Below are 22681 nucleotides of genomic sequence, written 5' to 3'. Positions count from 1 at the left end.
AAAATGCACATCTATGATTAGTGTTGGCTTCTGTTTTATCCCAGTGAGTTGAAAATCCACTCTGCATTTCGTCTTCGCTGATGTTTACAGGTGCTGAGTAACCACACAAAACTATAGTGGTTTCTTTTTTGTTTGTTTTTAATTGACGTAGAGTTGCTGTACCATATTATATGTCACAGGTGTCCAACCAGTGATTCACAATTTTTAAAGCTTATACTACGTTTGTAGTTATTATAGAATCTTGGCTATGTTCCCCGTGTTGCACGATATATCCCTGTAGCTGATTTTATACATAATAGTTTGTACCTCTTCCTCCCCTCCCCCCATCTTGCTCTCTCCTGCCTTCCCTCTCCCCACTGGTAACCACTAGATTGTTCTCTGTATCTGTGAGCGGCCTGGTTTATTTATCAGCCTGAGCTTTTTAAGGGCCATGGATTGAATCATGTTTATCTCTTCTTCCCTCTAGGGCCTTATGTATAATAAGTTCTCATAAAAAAATCGAGAGGTGGAAAAACGAGTAAAGATGCTTATTTCTAACCCTGTTTTCGGACGTGAAAATCCTTCACTTCCCAGCTGTTTTGTCTATGGCACTCTGAACTTCCTATATAGCCATAATAATATCGTTTATACTGTAACACACATGAACCTCAGAAACATTATGCTGAGTGAAAAAAGCCAGTCACAAGGGACCTCAGGTTGTATGGTTCCATTCACAGGAAATGTCCAGAACAGACAAATCTATAGAGACAGAAAATAGATTTGTTGCTGCCTAGGGCTGAGGGGAACAGGGGAAATGGTGGAGGGGGTGGTGACTGTGAAAGGCATGAAGTTTCTTTTTGGGGTGATGAAAAAAGACCTAAAATTATATCATGATGATGGTTGCCTAACTTTCTAAATATGCACCCAGTGGTACACTTTGAATGTCATGTTATAAATTACATATCAATAAAGCTGTTAAAAATGAATAACCTACGGTCCTGGGTGAAATGGAAAGAAAATGAGAGGTCTAGGCTTGGCCTCCTACCTTTATATAAATGTGGAAAAAAGAATAATGAATATTAGAACTTTATAGACACAGTAAGAAAGTGTTTTGTATGGATATGAAAATGAAGATGAAATGGGAGCTAGTACTGTTTGGGGAAGAAGAAGAAGCTGAGGTGGGGGGAAATTAAATTTGAAGCCAAGAGACTTGAAGCCAAGACACACCCCAAGATGAGCCTCAGTGACCCAACTTGTGTAATTCCCCCCTCTTCAATGTGGGTGAGACCCATGATTTGCCTCTAACCAATGAAGTGTGGCAAAGGTGGCAGGATCTCACTCCCTCACTTGTGTTTTGTTCTGTAAGAAGCCATCTTCACAGACTGGAGGAGAGATTCTCCTGCTGGCCTTTGAAGAAGCAAGCTGCTCTGATGTGGGCTTCCTGTGAAGAGAACTTCGGGAGGGGGGTGCTCTAGGACTTGGGCAGGGGTGGAGCTCTAGTCAAGAGCCAGCAAGAAGCCAGGGGCCCACAGTCCTTCAACCAGTACGAACTGAATTCTGCCAGCAACCACATGAGCTTGGAAGAGGACTCTGAGCTCCAGAATGAATGCAGCCCCATCGATACCTTCATGACAGTCTTGTGAGAGCCTGAGCAGAGGACCAAGCTCAGCCGTGCCTGGAAACTGGCCTAGAGAAACTGAGATAATAAAGGTGTATTGTTTCAATATACTAAATTTGGGGTAATTTTTTCTACAGCAGTAGAAAACTAATACACAACTGCTACAGAAAGAAAAGGTAATTTCCAGAATCATTTTAGTTGAAAGACTTCTGGAAGAGAAAACTTGGGGCAATAACAAATTGAGATTATTGACTTTTGCAGAAGGCAGTTAGGATAAGCAAAGATCAAAGGACTCAATGAATATGGGCTCCTGTCCACTCAGATTTGTGTTTGGAGTTCAAATCCTACAGAGGAGCCAAGAGATGCCTTGCAAAGCAGAACAATATTAAAATATTGACTATCATTAAAATAGTGGTAACAACTATATTATCACTATATACAACTATATAGTGATAATATATTGAATATTGCTGTGTGCCAGGCTAAGCCCTTTATATGCATATTTGTTATTTCATTTTAAACAGACAGCATAGGATGGGTTCTGGCTCTGAATTCGGTCCATCAGTTTACACGTTCTGGCTGTCAGCTCACTGAGCAAGTCATTTATGCCTTTTCCTCTTAATCTGTGCATTTGTAAAATGGGCTTCGGAATAGTATCTACTTCACAGGGTTGATGTGAGGATTAAATGAAAACAATTCCCGTCCCACACCTGGACCAGTGCCTGGCCCATGATAAATGCTCAATGACCATGACTTGTCCTTGTTGCTGCTGTTTATTATTGTTGTATCACGTGGTAACAAAGAGTTCCTCCTCTGCCACTTATTCATCAGGTGACCTTGGGCAACTTGCTCTCAACTTCATTTCTTTATCTCTAAAGCGGGATAGAAACAATATCTTCCCCATAGGATTTTCGTGAGGATTAATGGTACCCTGGTAAGGCGCTGTGTGCACTGGTCTGCCAGGTGAGTCAGTCTTCATTCCCTCCATCAGGGTGGAGCTATGCCTCCTGCCAAGAGGCCAGGTGCCAAATGGGACCTTCTGGTTGCTTCCTTCCTTCAGTAGTTTTGCCTGCAAGCTTGAGAAAATGCACCTCACGTAGCAATCGCCATGTGTCAATGCTCAGCCAGTGTTAGTTGCTGTTATTACTGCACAGAATCATCGCAGCTCTGTCAAGTTAGGTTCTTTATTTCAGCCATTTCATGGATGCGAAAACTGAGGCGTAGGTAAAGCAACTCACCAAATGCCAAACAGTCAGAATTGAAAGGCAGACCTGCCTGATTCCAAAAGCATGAGTTCTTCAGCATATTTTGTATGGACAACAGAGGGCAAAGACCCTTAACTGGGGTCGAGGCAAAGAGTATATTTGGAGATGACAGTTGGAGGAAAATAGGTAAAGAAGGACAGTCAGTAAATGTAAGTGATGACAGGGAAGAAAAGGAAACACAGGTTAAACGAAATTTTGGTAAACAAGCCCATGGCACTAAGACACATCGAACTCCTCTTATTATTATTATTATTTTTTATGAGTGATGTGATTTTTTACAACAAAACAGTAAAACTGGGTTAGGAGTTGTTATTTCCTGGCTCAGGGATGGAACACATGGACAGCCCAAGCGAGCACTTCCATGTCTGATTTCCGTGGGCCGTGAGCTGAGACAGATATGATTACAAAATCTCTCAGTCTGGCTGGAATTGGTTGGGAGACAGGAATCAATTGGCCTCTTTCTGCAGCTGAGAGAAGGAAGACAACAAGCAAGTGGAATGAAGCAATGCCAGGGCCACACGCTCTGCTCTGGGCCAGCTTGTATCCTGGCTTGACTCTTGGAATCCCCAGGCCTCCCTTGACAGTCTTTCCTACCATCCAAGTATTAGACTCCCACCAGATCGACCTTTGGGGCAGCACCAGAGGCTGCCAGGTGAATACAATTTTGTTTGTGCAACAAAGTTGCCACCCAGGGCTGACTGAGTAAGCAGCCCAGCTAGAGCCATTTTGTAACGGGAGATAAACATGGTGACATGCTGGACAGCGATGGTGGTGGCGATGGTGATGGTGGGGACAGTGATGAGAGCTACCATTTACGGAGTGCATTAAGGCATTATGAGGGGTGTTAAGAGCATAGACTTGGACTTCACATTGTCTAGGTTTAAATTCCAGGTCTGCTACTTGCTAGCTGTGTGACGCTGGGCAAGATACGTCACCCGTCCCATTTTCTTCATTTATAAAGTGGAGATACTTACAGTACCTACATCATAGAGTTGTTGTAAGGATTATATGCTGTTATAGGCAATGTGTGTATGTGTCTGTTCATGTGTATATAGTTACATAACATATAAAGCACTTAGCATGGTGAGTGGTAGCAATGCTTGAGGGCTTCCTCTGTGATAAATGCTTAAAGATGTGATCTCGTGTAATCTTTACAACAGCCCTGTGAGGTGTCACTGTTTTTAGCTTACAGATGAGGAAACTGAGGCAGAGAGTGACATGCTACAGGTCACACACTGGTGGAGCCGGGATTTAAATCCGGAGTGTCTGACTTTAAAACCTGACATATGCGAAGGTCATCTCCCCAGAGAATGAAGCAAAGGAAAACCTACCCACAAATATCACAGTGGCTATTTTCCTCTAAATTATCCTTAATTTATATGCCAGAAAAGAGAATCAACTATGAACCATACCAATATCTGCATGGTTTTGGCACAAAATGAGTTACAGCCACTTTAGTAGAAACCTGGACTTTACACGTGATTCCTAAAATGCAAGCCACTGGATCAATGGGTTTTACAACCCACAGAGAAAGATAGATTGAGTCTATCTTTCTTGAGATTGAGTCTGCTGGGGAGAGAAGATTCATTGAAATGAGAATTTGTCTTCTTTTCTCTCCAAGAGTTCACACTTATCCAGAAATGGTGAAAATTTCAATCAGGTTGCAACTAGAGAGAAACAAAGAATATGAATTAGGGGCTGTGCTTTCCCACCCGACCTGCACTTGATTATCCAGATGGTGTCATTTGGTGCCATGAGATTTAATTTGTTCAGGAGAGAGACGGGCACCTGCAGTGCCAGGCCCTGTATTAGACGCTGAGGGCTCAGATGTGAGCCGTCCTGAGACCCACAGGTGAGGAAGGCTTGTCCAGTGGAGAGGCGTGTGTGTGGAGCACAGAGGTCCAGGAGCAGGAGGGAAGGGTGTGTCTCTCCACGAAGAGGAGTCCCCAGAAGCTTCATAGTGGAAGTGAGCTGGACCCCAAGAATGAATGAGGACTCACCAGGCAGAAAGGAGGATAAAGGCCTTCCAGGTCAGAAAAACTGTATTTGCAGAGGTATGGAGATTGGGTGAGGCTGCAGGCTCAGGAAACAGAAGGAAGTTTGGTCAGGCTGGAGCTGAGAGTGAGGAGGGAAGGAGGAGGGGGAGGGTGTGGGGACCTATGTAGCTGTTAAGGTTGATGGGGGCCAGGCTGGGAAGGGCATTGTATTCATGTCCAAGAGCGTGGACTGTAGCTTTGGGAAATGGTATGGGCAACAGGCAGTGATATGACTGCTTCCATGTTAAACCTTGTAAAGACTGGAACAGGGAAAGACTGGGGGAGGAGCAACCAGCAATAGTTCATGACCAGAGATAAGGAGAGATTGAATGAAGGAAACTGTAGCGGGATGGAGTCGTGGGAGGGGGTGGGGGAGACGTAGGTGGTGCTAAAGCAGCAGGAGTTGCTCTCAGGTCAGATGGGAAGGTTGAGGGTGCAAGATGCTAAGGGTTACTGAGATTTCTACTCTGGACAACTGGACTCTAAATAGGATATACAGAAGGAACACTGGTAGAAAATGAAGTATCGTGTTTGAGATGGATGTGGGAGGGTGAGCGGGGCGTGTGTCTTACCAATTTTTATTGCAGGTGGAAGGCAATTCATTCGTGGTCGCTGAGTTTGCTGGATTCTGGTTTGGGAGCCAGTGGGGAGATGCGGAGTGGCCCTGGGACCCAGGAAAGTTGAGGAGGAGAGACCCAGACTTGGGGTCTGCTAGGATATGGGTTGTAGCGCAAGCCACAGGTGAAGGAGCTTGACCAGGAGTGAAAGAGGGGGTGCTGTGAATGCGAGCGCCGCCGCGCGGGAGAAGAGGGGCTAGGGAAGACCCGGCAAGTCACAGCACTAGGCAAGAAAATGAAAGTCAATTAAAGTCAGTCCGTTAAAGTCAAGAGGCTAGAAAGATTCAAGAAGACAGGGGTGGGTAGTGTCAGATGACAGCAAGCAGCCGTCGAGGAGAGACCTGTAAATCGGTGTCGGGTTTTCTCATCAGGAATCCTTGGAGAAGCCAGCAGAGCACCTAGGATTGAAGTGTCACCACAGGAGGAAAAAGGCGTGGATGGGAGGTTGTTAGGATCAAAGCAGGTAATTTATGTGAAAGTGCAGTTATTATCGTCCAAGGGTGGGTACCCATGTCGAGAGTCCCGTATAAGTTCATTCACGTCACGGGAGCATTTTACAACCTGCCGTCACCAACTCCTGGAACCTGGGAAAAGATTTTGATTATGCTGATGTTGTTCTTGGCCTTGATGCTGATGGCTTGTGGAAGCCAACAGAAGGGGAGAATTTGGAGGAAATGCCAAGACGTATTTGGTGAAAAGAAGAAAGAAAATCTCAGCTGCGAGGAATAGCAAGTGGGATGTGTCAGAGGCGGTGGGGAGCCTGGCAGGTGGCAGAGGAGGGTCTGCTGGTCTGCGGTGAGAGTCTGGCATGAGGTGTAATATGGCTCTGAGAGCCCATGACTAAGGCCTTGGATCTGACCTGAAAGGCCAGGGGAAGCCACAGTAGGTTTCTGAGAAGCAGAGTGACGTTATCAGAAAAACACAGTACGTGCCGCGTCAGGGTACAAGGCCAGGATGTCAGAAACGACCCCCCGTGTTCCGGGCTTGGTCACCCCGTCTGAGAGGGAAGCAACTGTGTTTGTTCTTGCCCTACAAACTCCAAAGAGTGTTTCTGTGTGGGCGGCCGACACCGCACTCAATTGCACATGCAAATACAGTAATTATGCCTGAAACATCAGAGGTCAGCGGGAGGCCAGCGGAAGATTTGGCCTCTCTGCTTCCAGATTTTGAAATAGCAGATATGCACAACTCACTGTCTTCCGCCAAGACCTTGTTACACATGCTGGCCAGGATCTCATTTTACAATTTCCCTTCTTTTAAAGAGCAATCCCCACACCATGGTGGTTCTGGCCAACTAAGTGCTTTTCCCCAAAGTGCGGGTCGTCACGGCCCCTGCCCTGTCCCCAGGCCGCTCCAGTACCTGCTGGCCTCCGGGTCCCCCTGTGTCCGCGCTACAGAGGAACATCTCCACCCTGACGATGCCAGGATTTTCTTAGGAGAAACTTTCTGGGAGAGGAGGAGTCCGTGGAGTCCTGAATCTAATATGGTACAACAATCTTAAATATTCCAGACAGGAAAAGTTTTTTGTCAAAGCTTCTGACAGTTTAAACTTTAAAGCTTCAGCAAAACTTTTAAACTTTTAAACTTTGAACCTGTTTGAACCTCTCATGATTTATGAATTATTAAATGTACCACTGAAAATCACGGACTTTCTCTTTAACTAGTAAAGCTTTCTGCTTAAAAGCAACTGAGCAGAGGGTGACTGTGGGGAAAGCAGAGGGACGAGAGGCCCGTGGGGGTTTTTATCCCAGGGATGCTCCTCTTGTTGTGTAAAACCCAAACCCAGAAAATATTTAAGCCATAAAAGGCTCAAATCAAGGCAGAAAATATGAAAATGGAGGAGCGAGAGCAAAAAGGAAAATGTAAACTGTTTGGAAAATAGTTACGTAAGCGTATCTAAATAAGAGTTTAATAGGTACATACACTATACACTTTATATATTAGTGGTGAAATATACAGAACATAAAAGTTACCCCATTTTAACCACTTTTAAGTGTAAGTTCTGTGGCATTAAGTGCAGTCACGACGTTGTGCAGCCGTCACAGCGTCCGTGTCCAGAACTTTTTCATCTTCCCAGACCAAAACTCTGCCCTCTTAAACACCACCTCCCCTTTCCTCCCTCCCAGGCCCTGGTGGTTTCTATTCTAGGAATCTGAATATTCCAGGTACGTCATATAAATGGAATTTACACATACACAAATATTGTATGATTCCACTTGCATGAGGTACTTGGAATAGATGATATATACACAATATAATATACATGTGTATGTATATATGTGTATGTAATATATATGTGTTACGACATTTGTAACATAACAACAAGTATGAGGAGGGTATAAGCAAGGAAAAAGCTGAGGTTTTCCATGCGTTTCAGACAGAATTGAAAGGCAAGCAAAGTGAATTCAGACAGAAAAAGAAGTTGGTTATAATTTATTCTCCCAGAGGGCACAATCCGTTTCAATCCCCAGGAGTCCAAATCCCCATTAAAATGTCTGGGCTGAGTTGAGCCCTGCGACAACCCGGTCTTGGGGACTCTGGAGGGATGATGGGGGCGGCCAGGCTGGGCTGAGGAGGGGCCCGTGAAGGGTGAGCCTGCCCAGAGCCCAGGCTCGTGTGCGTCCCCTGCTCCCAGCACAGAGACTTGCTTCCTTCCTGTTAGTGTGTTTTCATGGACTTAGTAACCAGTTCATAGCAACCGTCCTCACCTAACAGCATCAAGTGTAAACTCTTTTTTTTATTATTATAATTATTACTTTATATAATTTTAGATCTTTTAAAGAAGTTGGGAGAAGAAGGAAAGAGAGTACATATTTATAGCTCTGTTATATTGGCTTTCTTATTTATGTTACGTCGTTCTCGTCATTTGTGTCTGTGAGTCTGAGTGACCATCTGGTATTTTCTTCCTCCGATACAGCTTTCTTCCTGCCCAGCAAGTGTGAACTCTGCACACATCTTTGCAGCCCTGAGGGGAGCAGGGACGTTTAGGAATTACCTCAAGACTCTGTACCAGTTGCATCTTTCACACATTTGACCCCAGTAGGTATGGTGCCACCTGGGAGGTGCAGCCCAACAGCTGGCTGACAAATTAGCAGGGATCTGTGCCTTGAATAAGTTACATTGTTACCAGGATGAGATAGAACCCGCAAAAGTCTGGGGCGAGGAAAGGTACGTCTGCTGAGGAAGAAAGGAGGGAAGGCAGGATGGCTAAGTGGGTGGGTGCCCTCACGTGGCACAAGGGCACGAGGTCCCCGGGAGGGAAGAGGGCGGCCCCTGGAAAGGGAAGGGTGGGGCGGCAGCGGCAAACTGCTTGCATCACCACGCGCTAAGTGCTGCCCATCACTTTCCCTCTTGGAGAAAGCCTGTCCCCACACTGCTAGTTTGTGGGGAGGGTGAACACATTTGCCCAGAGTTGCTTAAGTGATCATTGGATCTACCCAGCTCCCCCACCATCCTGGGGTGACTTGCACACTCTCTGATGACTGAATTTCTGTACCAGATGCGGCTGGTACAGAGGCTTGAGGTAATTCCTAAATGTGCCTGCTCCCCTGGGGGCTGCGAAGGTGTGTGCAGAGTTCACACTTGCTGGGCAGGAGGAAAGCTGTATCGGAGGAAGAAAATACCAGACGGTCCCTCAGACCCACAGACACAAATGAAAAAAACTACATAATATTCATCCCGCTGGGATTCCGGCAACAGCCTGAAAGGCAGGAGGAGGATCCGGCGGGCAGGGTCCTGCGGCTCCTACCGCACCAGCTGGCCGAGGGCAGAGCCGACCACCAGCAGGTGGAGTCGATGGGGCCCCAGAATATTGGGCTGAGCTGTGCAAGCACCTCCTGCTCAAGGTAGAGCGGGACGGGGTGAGAGGAGGGGCGCCCCAGGGTGGGTGCTCAGGAGACGGCCCACTCCTCCTGCCTCTGCCACCATCATGGAGCCGCGTCCTCAACGGGAGAATTTTCCTCTCTCCTCTGGTGGTGGCTTTCCTAAATCTAACCGAGGCTTTGTTCCACAATGGCTCTCTCAAGGGTCTTTGTGCCAAGGACAGCACACATGTTCCTGGGTTTCGTGGGTGACCCCGTCGGGCGGACTTCCCCGCGCTGTGTCTTACAGTCTGCTGCTTAACTCTGTCCCCACGCCAGGAGAGAAGCACCCCCACACACACAATCCCCAGTTGCCAGAGAGCGAGCTGCAGCTCCCTCCTCTTCTCTGACCCCCTCACCCCCACCCAGCCCCAGTAACCATGGTCACAGGACACTGGAGAGAATGAGAACAAGATGAAAAAGAGGGCAAGATACCCCAGGACACTGAACGGAACTTGAGCAGCCTGGACTTTTAAATACGGATTAATGTCAGCAACCAGAGCATCTGAACTGAGAAAGAGGAAGGAGGAAAGGCATCCCTGAGGTCTGCAAAGGGAAAAGCTTTGGACAAGGGAGCCCTAGTTACCATCCCATCATTTATTGGCTGCTGTGTATCAAGTGAGCTCTGGCTACATGTTTTATTTATTCTATTATTTTATTCTCTCTTTTTTTTCACAATGCATTTTATTAAGTCAGAACAAATATTAAGGCACAAAAATACATCCGTTTATTTATTCTCTTTTAATCTTGGAGGAATTCTGGAGCCAGACTGCCTGGGTTTGAACTCTGGTTCCATCACTTACTTCCTTTGTGACCTTAGGCAACTGTCTTAAATACTTGCTGATTCAATTTCCTTGATTGTAAAATAGAGATAATAATAATACCTAGCTCACAGGGCTGCTCTGAGGATTGTCTGAGACGGTATTCGTAAATCGTTTAGAACAGTGCCTCCCACAGAGTAAATGACATTTAAGTGTTGGATATATATCTCCATCCTTGTGGATAAAGAAACTGAAGCTTAGAAAGGTTAAGTAATTTGCTACAGGCTGCCCAGCCAAGATTTGAACCTAGGCCTATTTGGCAATTTCACTTGTGGTCACCTTAGTTAGCAGCAGGGAGGAGTGTTTTTAGAAATAAGATTCTTTTGGGGACTTCCCTGGTGGTCCAGTGGCTAAGACTCTCAGCTCCCAATGTAGGGAGCCTGGGTTCAATCCCTGGTCAGGGAACTAGATCCCATGTGCCGCAACTAAGACCCAGCGCAGCCAAATAAATATTAAAAGAAAAAAAAAAATAGAATTCGTTCCCTGAGATGATTGTGATGATGTGATGATGAATGCTTACATGGTGCTAGGTGCCTTATATACATTGTTTAATTTAATTCTTATTATGGCCCTTTTTGTTATATATCATTTTCTCCACATACTGGGTTGAATAGTGTCCCTCTGAAATTCATGTCTACCCACAACCTCAAAATGTGAACTTACATTGGAATAAAGAGTCTTTGCAGATATAATTAATTAAGATGAGGTCACACTGGATCAGGGTGGGCCCTAAATTCACTGACAGGTATCCTTATAAGAAGCCCCTTAAAAGACACAGAGACACATGGGAAGGATGCCAGGTGAGATGGGGACAGAGACTGGCCATGCTGCTTTCCCAGAGCCTTCAGAGGGCACATGGCCTGCTGACTCCTTCCAGCAACCAGAACTGTGAGAGAGATTTCTGCGGTTTTTAAGGCCCCCGGTTTGTGGTTCTTTGTTACAGCAAAGTAGCCTCTTGGGACTCAGACACTCCAAGTTGACACTTGAGAACCTGAGGCCATGGGATTTGCCTAAGGTCAGCTCACTAGTGGCAGCAGGCCTGGGACTTGAACTTGGGTCTGACTCCCTGCACTGCTCTGATGTCCTCCGGTGAGAGCCAGGCATCTGCCTTAGGGCTTACCGTGCACCTGGTCCAGACACTGTGGACCACAGTTTGCTTAGAGCATCAGGTGGAAGGGACTGAAAACAGCAGCCACACCTCCCACCCCATCAAAACCTTTGGAGAGAATTTCTCAGTTAAGCAGGTATTAACTTAGAGGGTTTTCTTTTATTTATTTATTGATTTATTTATTTATTATTTTATTGGCTGTGTTGGGTTTTTTATTGCTGTGCGCGGGCTTTCTTTTCAGTTGCGGTGAGTGGGGGCTACTCTCCGTTGTGGTGCACGGGCTTCTCATTGCTGTGGCTTCTCCTGTTGCAGAGCACGGGCTCTAGGCATGTGGGTTTCAGTAGTTGCAGCACATGGGCTCAATAGTTGTGGCGCATGGGCTTAGTTGCTCCCGGCATGTGGGATCTTCCTGGAGCAGGGATCGAACCCGTGTCCCCTGCACTGGCAGGTGGATTTTCAACCACTGTGCCACCTAGGAAGCCCCAAGGGTTTTCTTAAGTACAAAGGATATGGACAATTATTTCAGAATAAAGTTTTAGCCCCTGGGGAATTCCTTTCTCTCTCTCTCTCTCTCTCTCTCTCTCTCTCTCTCTCTCGTGCAGATTAGCGATCATTCCTGGCTTGCGATTCTTTATCATCTTAGGTTCACGCATGGCTTTGCTGCTTACTTATTTCGTCTCTAATGAACACCCAGGAAGCCACCAGTAAACCCCGGGATGAGAGTACTGACGGTAATTCCCAGCAAACCGTATTCTCCTCCTTGTCCGGGTCCCCCCTCTCTCCATGTACATAACCACCCTCTTGAACTGTGTCTTTATTATTCCTTTTTAAAATAAATCCTCCTGTCAGATATGCCTATGGGGTCCGGCCATTTCTTTGACCTTGACTTTTCCTCCTCTCCCTACTTCACTGCACACCAGCCACAGGGGCCTCTTTCCTGTCCCTCAAACACGCCAAACACACTTCCACGCCAGGGCCTTGGTACTCGCCCTTCCCCATTCTTCTGCTCACGACGGGAATCCCTATTCATCTGTGTCCAGGCCCAAATGTCACCTCTCAGAGTTACTGTCTCTGACCCCGGCCATCTAAAAGAGTGACCTCCTTCACCCCCTATCTCCTCCCTCTGCTTTACTTTTCCCCTTAGGACTTGTCCCTGGCTGACATTCTATATGCATCTGTTAGTGTCCCACTATAATATAAACTTCAGAAAACAGTGATTTTTTGCTTTGTTTTGTTTTGTTCATTTCTGTCACCCTAGTGCTGGGCATATCATAGGTGTTCAAAAAATCAATTCAGTTCTTCTAATTAACCAGCAGCTCTTCTGGTAATAAACCAGCCCCTACCTTCCATTGTTAAGCTTACATCTGAGTGACTGAAAGTCAGGGACTGAAATTTAGACCTTTAATCCATTTGGGAAAGACTGCTCTGTGACCTTGGGCTTTCTCCTTACCTCCTGGAACTCCACTTCCGGGAGTGGGTAGGGTGACACCTGCTTTTATGACTCACTGCTGTTCCAGACACCACACTGCGTTTTCAGGAGGTGGGGATTTAATGGCGGGCATGGTTTTCTGTCAGTTTCTTCCTCTTTGAATTAAGGTTTGCAAGCATCTTGGGGCTACCTGAACTCCAGTTTATGCACCCTGGCTTGGTAACCAGTGGGTGTGGACTCGGTAGCCTGAATGGCTCACTGAGTAACGTTTCCTGGGTCCTCCTAAGTGCCAGGCACTGTGCGCCCACTGCCTCCACCCTCAGATTGTCCCATTCCGTTGATCGTCTGTGCTGGCCCCTCCGGCAGGCCTGGTTGCAGACCCGGTTGCTAACCCCTGATTGGAGACAAAGGGACGACTGAGGGTCAGTCTTGACAGGCAACTGACCAGTGTACAAGAGAATGGAGGCCGTGCACCAGATTAGGTTTCTTTGGGAGCCTATCAGGTCATTTGATAGCTCATTTAGCCCTCAGGTGCCCTTGCTATTTGTATGATCGCACTTCTTTTTAGAGGGACCCAAACAAGGGCTTAATCCTGCGGCATTTTTACACACACAAGGGCTTTTTGTTCCAAGCTTTCCTGCATGCAAATAATAATTTCGAAGCAGTTAAACAAATCTCCTGGTAACCCACTGAGGCCCGTGCCCGGCTCTGTATTTTGCAAGGGGAGCAGGGGACCAGGTGAAACCAAAGGAAATGTTTCATTGTTGGGGGGAGGGCAGTGATTCTGGCCAGGCTCTTCTGGGCAGGTGGATAAGCCCTGACGGTAAACCTCAGCGCCTCTCCCAAGCAGGGGAGATGCTGGGATTGGCAGGAAGAGGGAATGAGGTTGGAGATGAAGGGGGAGGAGCTTCAGTGAACACTGTTGCTTTTTACGCAAGGGGAGGAAGCGGGAAAATGCGACCTCGGCTGACTCACCGAGAGAACTGACTGTCTGGTACTTTCCTTCCTAATCAGGGACATTCTCCTCTGTGAAGAAACAGAGAAGGAGACAAAGTGGAAAGAAGGCTTCTAAGTAATTCCAGTGAGCCATGTCTCCAGCCAGAGACTAGCCCAGAGCCAGCACACGTCAAAAACAACAAGATGGCCTGTCAGCCGCAGTGTTTCTTTTGGTCCGAGGTAAAATGTGACACGGAGGGATGAGGCGAAAGTGTTGGAAGCGGAGGATGAGAACCCAAAGCCAAGGAAACAAAAGAGGAGGAGGAGTGATACTCCAGCAGGGAGACAGGCTCGGGGAGCAGGGGGACGATTTTGGCCTGAACCTAGAAGGTAAAAATGTCATAACAGGCGAGCAGATGTCCTCTGGCCAAGAGATCAAAGCTGTTGCACTTGGAAAGTTGTCACAATCCATTTTAAAAGGCAGCCATCCTCCAAATGGATGTGCAGTAACTGGTGAGTGTGATGGCGAGAAATACTTGGGTGGACATCATCAAAATCCACGAGTTATTGCGCTTTGCTTCCTTTTCCTGGGAGATTAATGATGGGCGGGGCAAGGATGGAGGCCAAAGGGATCTAAGGATCACAGGCAAGGAGTCCCCAGGGCTTCCAAGTGGAAGCTGGGAGGTTGCATTTTGGACGTGGCTGGTGATACTTGGGCAGGTGGTGCTTACTCAGCACTAAGTCTATACGTGTACAGTCCGAAGATCAAAAGATGGAGGATAGGGGCTTTCTGCCAAAAAAGTAGCCCATTAAATGCTTTATTAAGCACAGAGAAATGAGCTTTGGCAAGAACACTCCCTTACACGTACAGGAAAAGTGATCAAGGTACAGAAGCCAGTAAAAATCTCTAGCAGCCAGAATGGTGGACATTTTTCAACCTAGATGAAAAGAAAGGACAGTCATCATGGTGACAGCCACAGTCAAGTGACATTTCCAGCAGTGAGGGATCATGACTTCAGGCCGTTTCCTCAAGCAAAGTTGGTTGTGGTTTGGGAAGTTTGGGCTCTTCTGGGGCCACTCCCTGAACAGTGGGGCCATTGATGGATTTGCAATAACTGAGACCTGGTGGCAGCACCACGATTAGGGAACAACTCAGAAACTGGGGAGGAAGGGCTGGGTCCCAAGGCAGGTATAGTCCTGCCTGACGCCCTCCTTCTCCTCCCCTCATCTGTCCTGGTTTTTCTGACAGCCTAAAGCAACCTTCTGCTGAAGCCTAAGTGATGGGTTTGGGGTGTCACCTGTTTGCAGCCAGGGGAGTAGAGTTCAGTTGCACCTGTGCAAGTCTTACTGAGGTGTGTCTAAATGATAGGTGAGCCGACACCTGTTGGGGGATGGAAACATGGGAAGGAGACAGGAACTGACGATGTGGGGCGTGTAACTCTAAGGAAGGGTTTCAGGGAGCGAAGGAGGCCCAAGTGATTTTGATACACAAAACCAAACCAAAAGATGCATTAAAAGAAATGAAAGGGAATCATCCCTTACAGGACGGTGCCCTAGTTCTTTGGATTGGCTTATGAAGCCCTCAGGGTCTCTATCTGCCCAAGCCTCCACCCTCCTACTGCTGCACCACCCTTAGTACAAGTCTGCCTGCAATTCCCTAAGTTGATTGTAGGAGGCAGACTCTCAGAGGCCTCGATGATTCCCACTGCCTGGTAGAATCCCATCCCCTTGAGTGTGGGCTGGCCTAGCAGCTTGCTTCTGACTATGATAAAGGTGATGAGACGTGTCACTCTGTCTTCCCACCAGACTCCCTCTATTGCCTTCCTGGTTTGCACGTTTCAGTGGGGCCACTGGCCACGTTGGAAAGGACCACATGGAGAGGACCTGAGGGTGACAACCAGCCAGAAACTAAGGCTCACAGTCCAACAGCCTGCAAAGAACAGAAATCTGCCAACAGCCATGTGAGCTTGGAGATAGAGACTTCCTTGGAGCTTGGGTTGCTGCCTGGTGAGAGGCAATCACAGCAGAGGACCCTGCTAAGCCAAGCCCGGACTGCTGCCCCACAGACGTGGTGAGAGGATAAATGTGTGTTGTTTAAAGCCACTGCATTTGTGGGTAATTTGTTAGGCAGTAATGAGTATTAGTAAAGAGCCCTTGAAATTTCATAAAAGTGAAGTGGTGTAAAGCAAACTTCTGAAAAGCAGGGGGTACCTGTATTAGGGGAAGGATGAATGAACAGTGGGTGAACTGAGTACGTGAATGAAGGCATGACAAAAGACACATGGCTCAATTTGGGGCATTTTGGTGGGAAAGCAGGAGAAAGGTTCCTAAAGGCTCCCTGCTAGTGGCTCAGGGAACCTCCTTAGAGCTGGAGAGGGCTTGATGTGAGCTGCAGCCTGGGGCCAATGCAAGAGCATCTGGGGTGCAGAGAGGACCAGACTCTCTACTTCAAGGGCTTAGGAGGCAATGCAGGAAGGGTCCAGCCAAGGCTGGAGGTGAGCAGCAGGGGTTGCCAGGGAGCAAACAGGAGGGGATGTGACCTCTGCCCCACAGGCTTTGGGACAGAACAGAGACTGAGCTAGAGAGGGGAGCATGTGGCTGGTGCTTCTGGAAGGAGGTTTAATGCTCAGATGCAAGCCCAGCTCCTTAGGTAATGCAGGCTTATGCCTGGGACGCAGCTCAATGCTACGAAATTGATGTTGTGCTCCCGGTTTAAAAACTCTTTATGGTTTTATGTACTAGCTTGTGTTTGTTTGCTTATTGCTTGGAGCTCCCACCACATCATCCTATCCTGTTTAACGTTGCAGCTGAGGGTTTAGCAGAGTGAAAGGCTTGTGGTTGGTGTTCATTAAGAATGTGCTGAATAAGAGGGGAGTTGTACTGCCAGCTTCAGGTGGAGGTAACACAGGAAAAGAGAGAGCACAGAAGACCCTGCACCGGAGGGGCGACTGCTGATGGCTGGGGAGGAAGCTCCCCTGCTTTCTCACACCTGGGTGGCAGGACCTCCCACCCCTGCCCCCGAAGGAGAACTTGGTTACTTACATGCCCCTCAAGCTCTCCCCAACCATCTAATCAGCACCCGGCATTGTATGAAGGTTGGGCATACTGTGATGAAACAGGATAAGGTTTCTGACCTTTACGAGCTTACAGCCCATCAGGCAATGACAGCAGGTGGGTGAAGGCAGCTGACGTGTAGACGATTCCACGTCAATAGGATGAGTGCTATGGGGGTGTGGGGAGGGCAGGCTCCCAACACAGACTGCAGGGCACTGTCAGGAAGAATGTCATGAAGAAGCTGCCCTGGGCTCAGGCCTGGAGGACCAAGTGGAGGCGGATGAAGAAGAGAGAAGAGAAGGGGTTGGGGAGAGGAGGCATCAATCAGTGCCCACGAGGCCTGCAAGGGTTCCTGAGCACCAGGTGCACGCAAGGCCAGCCACAGTCAGCAGGGCAGACAAGCATAGCTGCCCTGTCACACATGAGTGTGGTCTCGGTCCTGTAAGCGATGGGACCGGGGAAAGTGGGGATGTGATCAGATAGGGGTGGGCACTTTGGAGTGGGATGAGCCTGTGGAAAGAGCCTCAAGGAACCTGCAGGGGCTTCCAGGTGAGAATGGAGGAGGATCCAAGTGAAGGATCAGGCATGGAGGAGGGGTGGGTCAGGAAGACTCTCTTTGGGGCCCATTGAGTAGCTAGGGGGTAAGGTATCCACATGTCCCCCCAACTTGAGAAGGAGATTGTCTTAGTCAGCTCAGGCTGCTGTGACAAACTACCACAGGCTGCATGGCTTAAACAACAGAATTTCTTCTCTCACAGTTCTGGAGGCTGAAAGTCCAAAATCAAGGTCGGGCAAGATTTGGTTTCTGGTGAGAGCTCCCTTCCTGGCTTGCAGACAGCTGCCTTCCTGTGATGTCCTCATATGGTGGAGGAAAGAGAGAGAGAGAGACAGAGAGGGATTCCTCTTCTTATAAGGCCACCAATCTTATTGGGTTAGGGCCCCACTCTTAAGCCCTCTTTTAGCCTTAATTACCTCCTAAAGGCCCCATCTCCAAACGCTGTCACATTGGGGGTTAGGGCTTCAACGTATATATTACATGGGACACAACTCAGTCCACAGCGGGTGTTTTCCTCAGAGCCAGGCAGTGCATCCAGGCCAGAGACAGTCCAGTCTTCCCCTTGAGGCCACATGCCCAGGCAAAGGGCCAGGCCTCCTGCAGGCTCTGAGCGGTGCGCTAGGAGCATCTGCCTGGATCTGAAGTGACTTAATGCCCCAGGGATGCTAAATGACATTTCGAAGCACTGACCTTTCAGAGCTGATGGGACCCAGGCCCTGCAGTGGGCTTGATGCTCGTCATTAGAGGAGATTGCCCTGCCTTGGTGGTGTCTGCTGGCTGAGAGTGCCTGTCCTGCTGCTCGTGTCGATGTAGGAAATCACTTCAGCACCAGGGAGAGGAGAGTGTTCACACCCATTATTCCACCAGCTGGCATGATGGACATGGACGGAATGCCTCTCTCCAGGATGGGCTCAGACGTCAGCCTGTAAAAACCTATCTGAAAGCTCCTTGGGGCCCAAGAGACTTGCCTTGGTTTCCTGAGCCTCTCCGTGTTGGGTGGATGGAAGTTCCTGAGCTGCCAGAAGACTTGCTTCAACCACAGAAAATTCCCCTTGTCAAGCCTCCCTCATCTCCACACACTGGTTTGGTGGTACATTTGGCATCTGGAAGTGGGGACAGTGTCTTAAGCAAGGGAGGAAGCAAGGCAATGACAGAGTGTGGAACAGACACCCGCCCCTCCGAGGAACTGCAAACCTCCATAACCCAGCCAGACCCATTCGGGGAAGTAGCCCACCTCAAAGACATAAGCTGTTTTCCTATTGAAAGGAATACAAGCACTTTATAAAAAGTTAGAAAATATGGCAAAGGATATGGAAGAAAAAGTTGTGTATAATCAAAGTATTCAAAGCCCCCACTGTTACAATAATATGGTATCTTGTTCATACTTTAATCTATGATATTTTTGTTTCATCAAGTTTTAACCATATAATAAAAATAAATTTATCCTGGTTTTTAGAATTTTCAATTAATATAAGCATTTCAAAAGTTATCACAAACTTTGTATACTTTATTATCATTGCCCTTTTTTAACTCCTGAATTAAGCTCAAATTGTTTTTATTTATTTATTTACTTTTGCAAGTTAGTAATGCAAGTGTTTTAGGCAATGACTTTTCCTTTGGGAGAAGTCTGTTTGGGCAATAGTGTATTTTTAATAATAGTACTTTCTGATTTTTCTATGTCCTCAGTTTCTAACTCTTATTTGACTTGAGTTATTTATGAAGTATTTTTAAAATTTCTAAATGGCAGGTTTTTATTCATTAAAGATCATTTAAAATGGTCAACATTCAAATTGGTAGATATATTATTCCTCTTTGCTGTGCATCTTCAGTTGTTAACTACTTCATTCATGTTGTGTTGAACATCTTTGTATATGAATTTCCTTATTTAGGACATGAATTCTCAATGGGAGTGATAATTGCCCTTAAGGGGACTAAAGTTGATTCTTGGGGGTAAAATAAATCCTACTCTTTTAATGTATAAAGCACAGATATAAATGCAATACATAAACATACAGCATATGTGTGGCATAAAATGGTGGGGGGAGACAAGGGGAATAGTGTCTAAAAATATTATCTAATAAAGGGCCAGTAATAAAAAGAAAAGGTTAAGAGGTTACTGCCTTGGGATAGAGGCCCAGAAATGAATCATTAACTCAAAGGGCTTGAACACTTTAATGGGTTTGGTGTACGTAGTCCCAGTTTGCCGTCTACAAAGGTTGTACCAATACATACTATCTCTAGCAATAGAATTGTTTTATCCTAATTATCCCTTACAAAAAATACCATCTATGAAGTATCCACAAAAGAAGACTTTATAATCCAATTCTCATTTTGAACATTTAATGATTAGTATTGTTAAGAACACAAGCTTTATAATCAAATGGGTATGAACTGTGTGACCTTGGGCAAGTCACTTCATCTCTCTGAGCCTCAGATTCCTAACCTGCAATATAAGAATTTTAATCTACTGTATCAGCCAGGGTTCTTGGTTGTAAAGAACAGGGATTTATTCTGAGGAACCTAGGTACAGAAGGATTTTTCTAATGGGATTTGAGTACCTCAAAGAATCACTGAGAATGTTGGATCGAACCAGGCTCAGAAAATATGCTGGAAACAAGGGAAGAGCCATCTGCCCTACTGCCTCTGGAATCCAGATGTTGCCACCAGTGCTGCTGCTGGAACAAGTACTCCTTGTGCCCTTTCTTTCTGCCACTAGTTCCTGATTAAAATCTGATGGTTATACCAGGTCACATGTCCATGTCCTGATTGCTGGGGGAAGGAGAAAGCAAGGGCCTGGGCTTTGCAGCCTCTGGTTGGCAGTGCAGGAATGGGGGCCCACAGCTTGTAGAAGGAGAACTTCCCCACACCTGAGAAGGGAGAGCAGCTACTGGGCAGCCACGAACACAAACGTCCAGAAGCCCCAGGATGTCCTTTACACCACTTTAGAGGGGCTTTGGGAGGATTATGTGAGCTGACGTGTTTGGGAAGAACTCAGTAGATGGCAGCTGTGTTTCTAGCAGGTAAATATTCTTTGTCATAATTCAACTCCGGCAAAGCCCATCTCCTCGGGTTGGCCCCACCTCCTCCTCCTTGTATCCAATCCTGGCCATCCGTCAACATCTACATCAAATCCACATTCACTGAATACCCTTTCCAGACTCAGTTTCTCTTCATCCTACCTTCCCATGGCCCCTTTCTTCCATTTAGTGCTTAATTACACACAGCCTCACCTTTCTCTGGAATTTTTTCCCTATGGGTGTGCAACCCTCCTACAAGACAAAAGGGGCCGGCCACTCAGCAAGAGGAGGGCACTGGTGGCCGCATTCGACCTCTCCACCCAAGGGCTCTAGGGCCTATTTTCTCTGTGACCTTGAGGTTGCTGCCTTTCCTTTGGTCCAGTGTCATTCCTTGGCAGTGAGGTCTGTGTACATATAGCCATCATTTTGCCCACGTGTTCATTTTTCCAACATGTATTTATTGATGGCACAAGTGTAACAACTGTGGGGAAAGAGAAAGACATTTTTTTCAGAGAGCCTGCAGTCCACTGCGGGAAGACTGCGTTGTTTCCTTATTGTCTTGTCATTCTGAGATCAGAAGTCAGATTGGGCAAATATCACAGCGCAAGCGGGGCTGTGTTCCTTTCTGGAGGGTTTAGAGGTGAATCCATTTCCCTGTCTTTTCTGCCTTCTAGAAGCTGCCTGCACTCCTTGGCTTGTGGCTCCTCCCTTCCTCAGTCTTTAAAACCCGCAAAGAAGCGTTTCTCTGTAGTCACATCCCCTCTTATCAACTACAGCAGGAAAGGTTCTTTTCTTTTAAGGATTCATGTGATTACATTGGGCCCACCCAGGTCATCCAGAGAATCTCCCCCTCTCAGGCTCCTTAACCTTCAAAGTCTCTCCAGGCATGAGGACGTGGGCGTCCCTGGGAACATTTTTCTGATAAACACTAGTGTGGGCACTACTAACTACAGTTCAATGTTATGAGATGTTCAAATAAGGAACTCTGGGGGCTTAGAGGAGAGGGGTCCACTTTGAATTGAGGGGAGGGAGTGGCGAAGGCAGAGGGAGAAAAAGACCCATCAGGTCCATCAGCCATTTTTGACCATAAAGCTTTTTGTAGAGGAGTGAGCAGATATTGGGCCTGGGGAGGTAAGATACTGACAACCCTTTCCTTATTTATACTGATTAAAAATGTATAATTTCTTAGCCATTATTACTTTTCAACTCACTCATGGGATGCTACTTTAGGAGGTCAGGGCAGCATCTTTGGGTCTTGAGCCTAAGGAGCTGTGGTTTGGTGGAATGACCTCTTACATCTTCATGAACGGCTTTTAAAAATTGGGTGGGCTTCTCAATTTTCCCTCTCCAATTTTCCCTTTTCTGGGCCACTTCAGGAAATTCTTCTGATTTTCCAACCTAAACATGAATCTTTCTTAATTCTCTGGTTATAGACAGCATCTATCTGTCTGTCTTCTATCTATCATCTATCCTCTATTTTACCACCATCTAGGTCCTTACCCTGATCACATTTTTCTAGCTTACTTGCTTCCCAGGCATCTCTAAAAATGTATTTCTAAAGCCTGGTCTCTATTTTTTAAAATTAATTTTTATTGGAGCTGATGCTGCTTCTTTTTTTTCCTATTACTCCTGGATCAGGAGACAGGAATTCCCTCACTGCCACAAATTAAGGAAGAGACCAGTTCCTTCCACTCCAGTGTTATCGACCACACTTGTCCAGGTGGGTCTCAGAGAGACCTGTCCCTTATGCAGAGGCACACCAGAATGAGGGGCTAAGCCTCTCTGACTCCAAGCTTGCATCTCCTCAACTCTGCAGAGCTCACCACTGCTCCTGACAGGGGCTCCTGCACAGGGTGTGCACGCGCGCACACACAGACACACAGACACACACACACACACACTCACACACACCTGTTTAAAGAATAATGCAGTAGGTAAAAGTTCCATATAGGATGCTAGGAGTGCCACAGACCACACCTGACTAAATGTCCAATGGTTGGTGCAGACAACTGGAAACTCAGAGGAGGGAGAGGCGCTGCAGGGAGCCAGTCTGAGAAGACGCGGGAAGACACGTGTGATGGAACAGCGATGGCGAGACTGGCTTATGCCAGGGAGCTGCCCACATCACAGCTCTCCAGCATACGCCCAGAGCCCCCAGGGGTGACTTGCAATTTGATCTGTAGCCTCCAGAGCTTGGAAGCTGAGTTGGCATTGTGGTCCAGGGTCACGCATGCTGGTGGACCTCGGGAGGCCCTTCGGAAAGCCCCAAGTCACTGCCCGGTTGTAATATTCGAGTTAAGACCTGTGATAGTGGTGTGTATCTCCTTGGACATTAGATGCATACCAGCCCCCTTCTGAGGGTCCCTTCCAGCTCCTTTAAGCTCT

This window comes from Hippopotamus amphibius, chromosome 11 (genome assembly GCF_030028045.1).
Source record: "Hippopotamus amphibius kiboko isolate mHipAmp2 chromosome 11, mHipAmp2.hap2, whole genome shotgun sequence".
In the NCBI taxonomy this organism is placed as follows: domain Eukaryota; kingdom Metazoa; phylum Chordata; class Mammalia; order Artiodactyla; family Hippopotamidae; genus Hippopotamus; species Hippopotamus amphibius.
Note: the sequence above shows the minus strand (reverse complement) of the source record.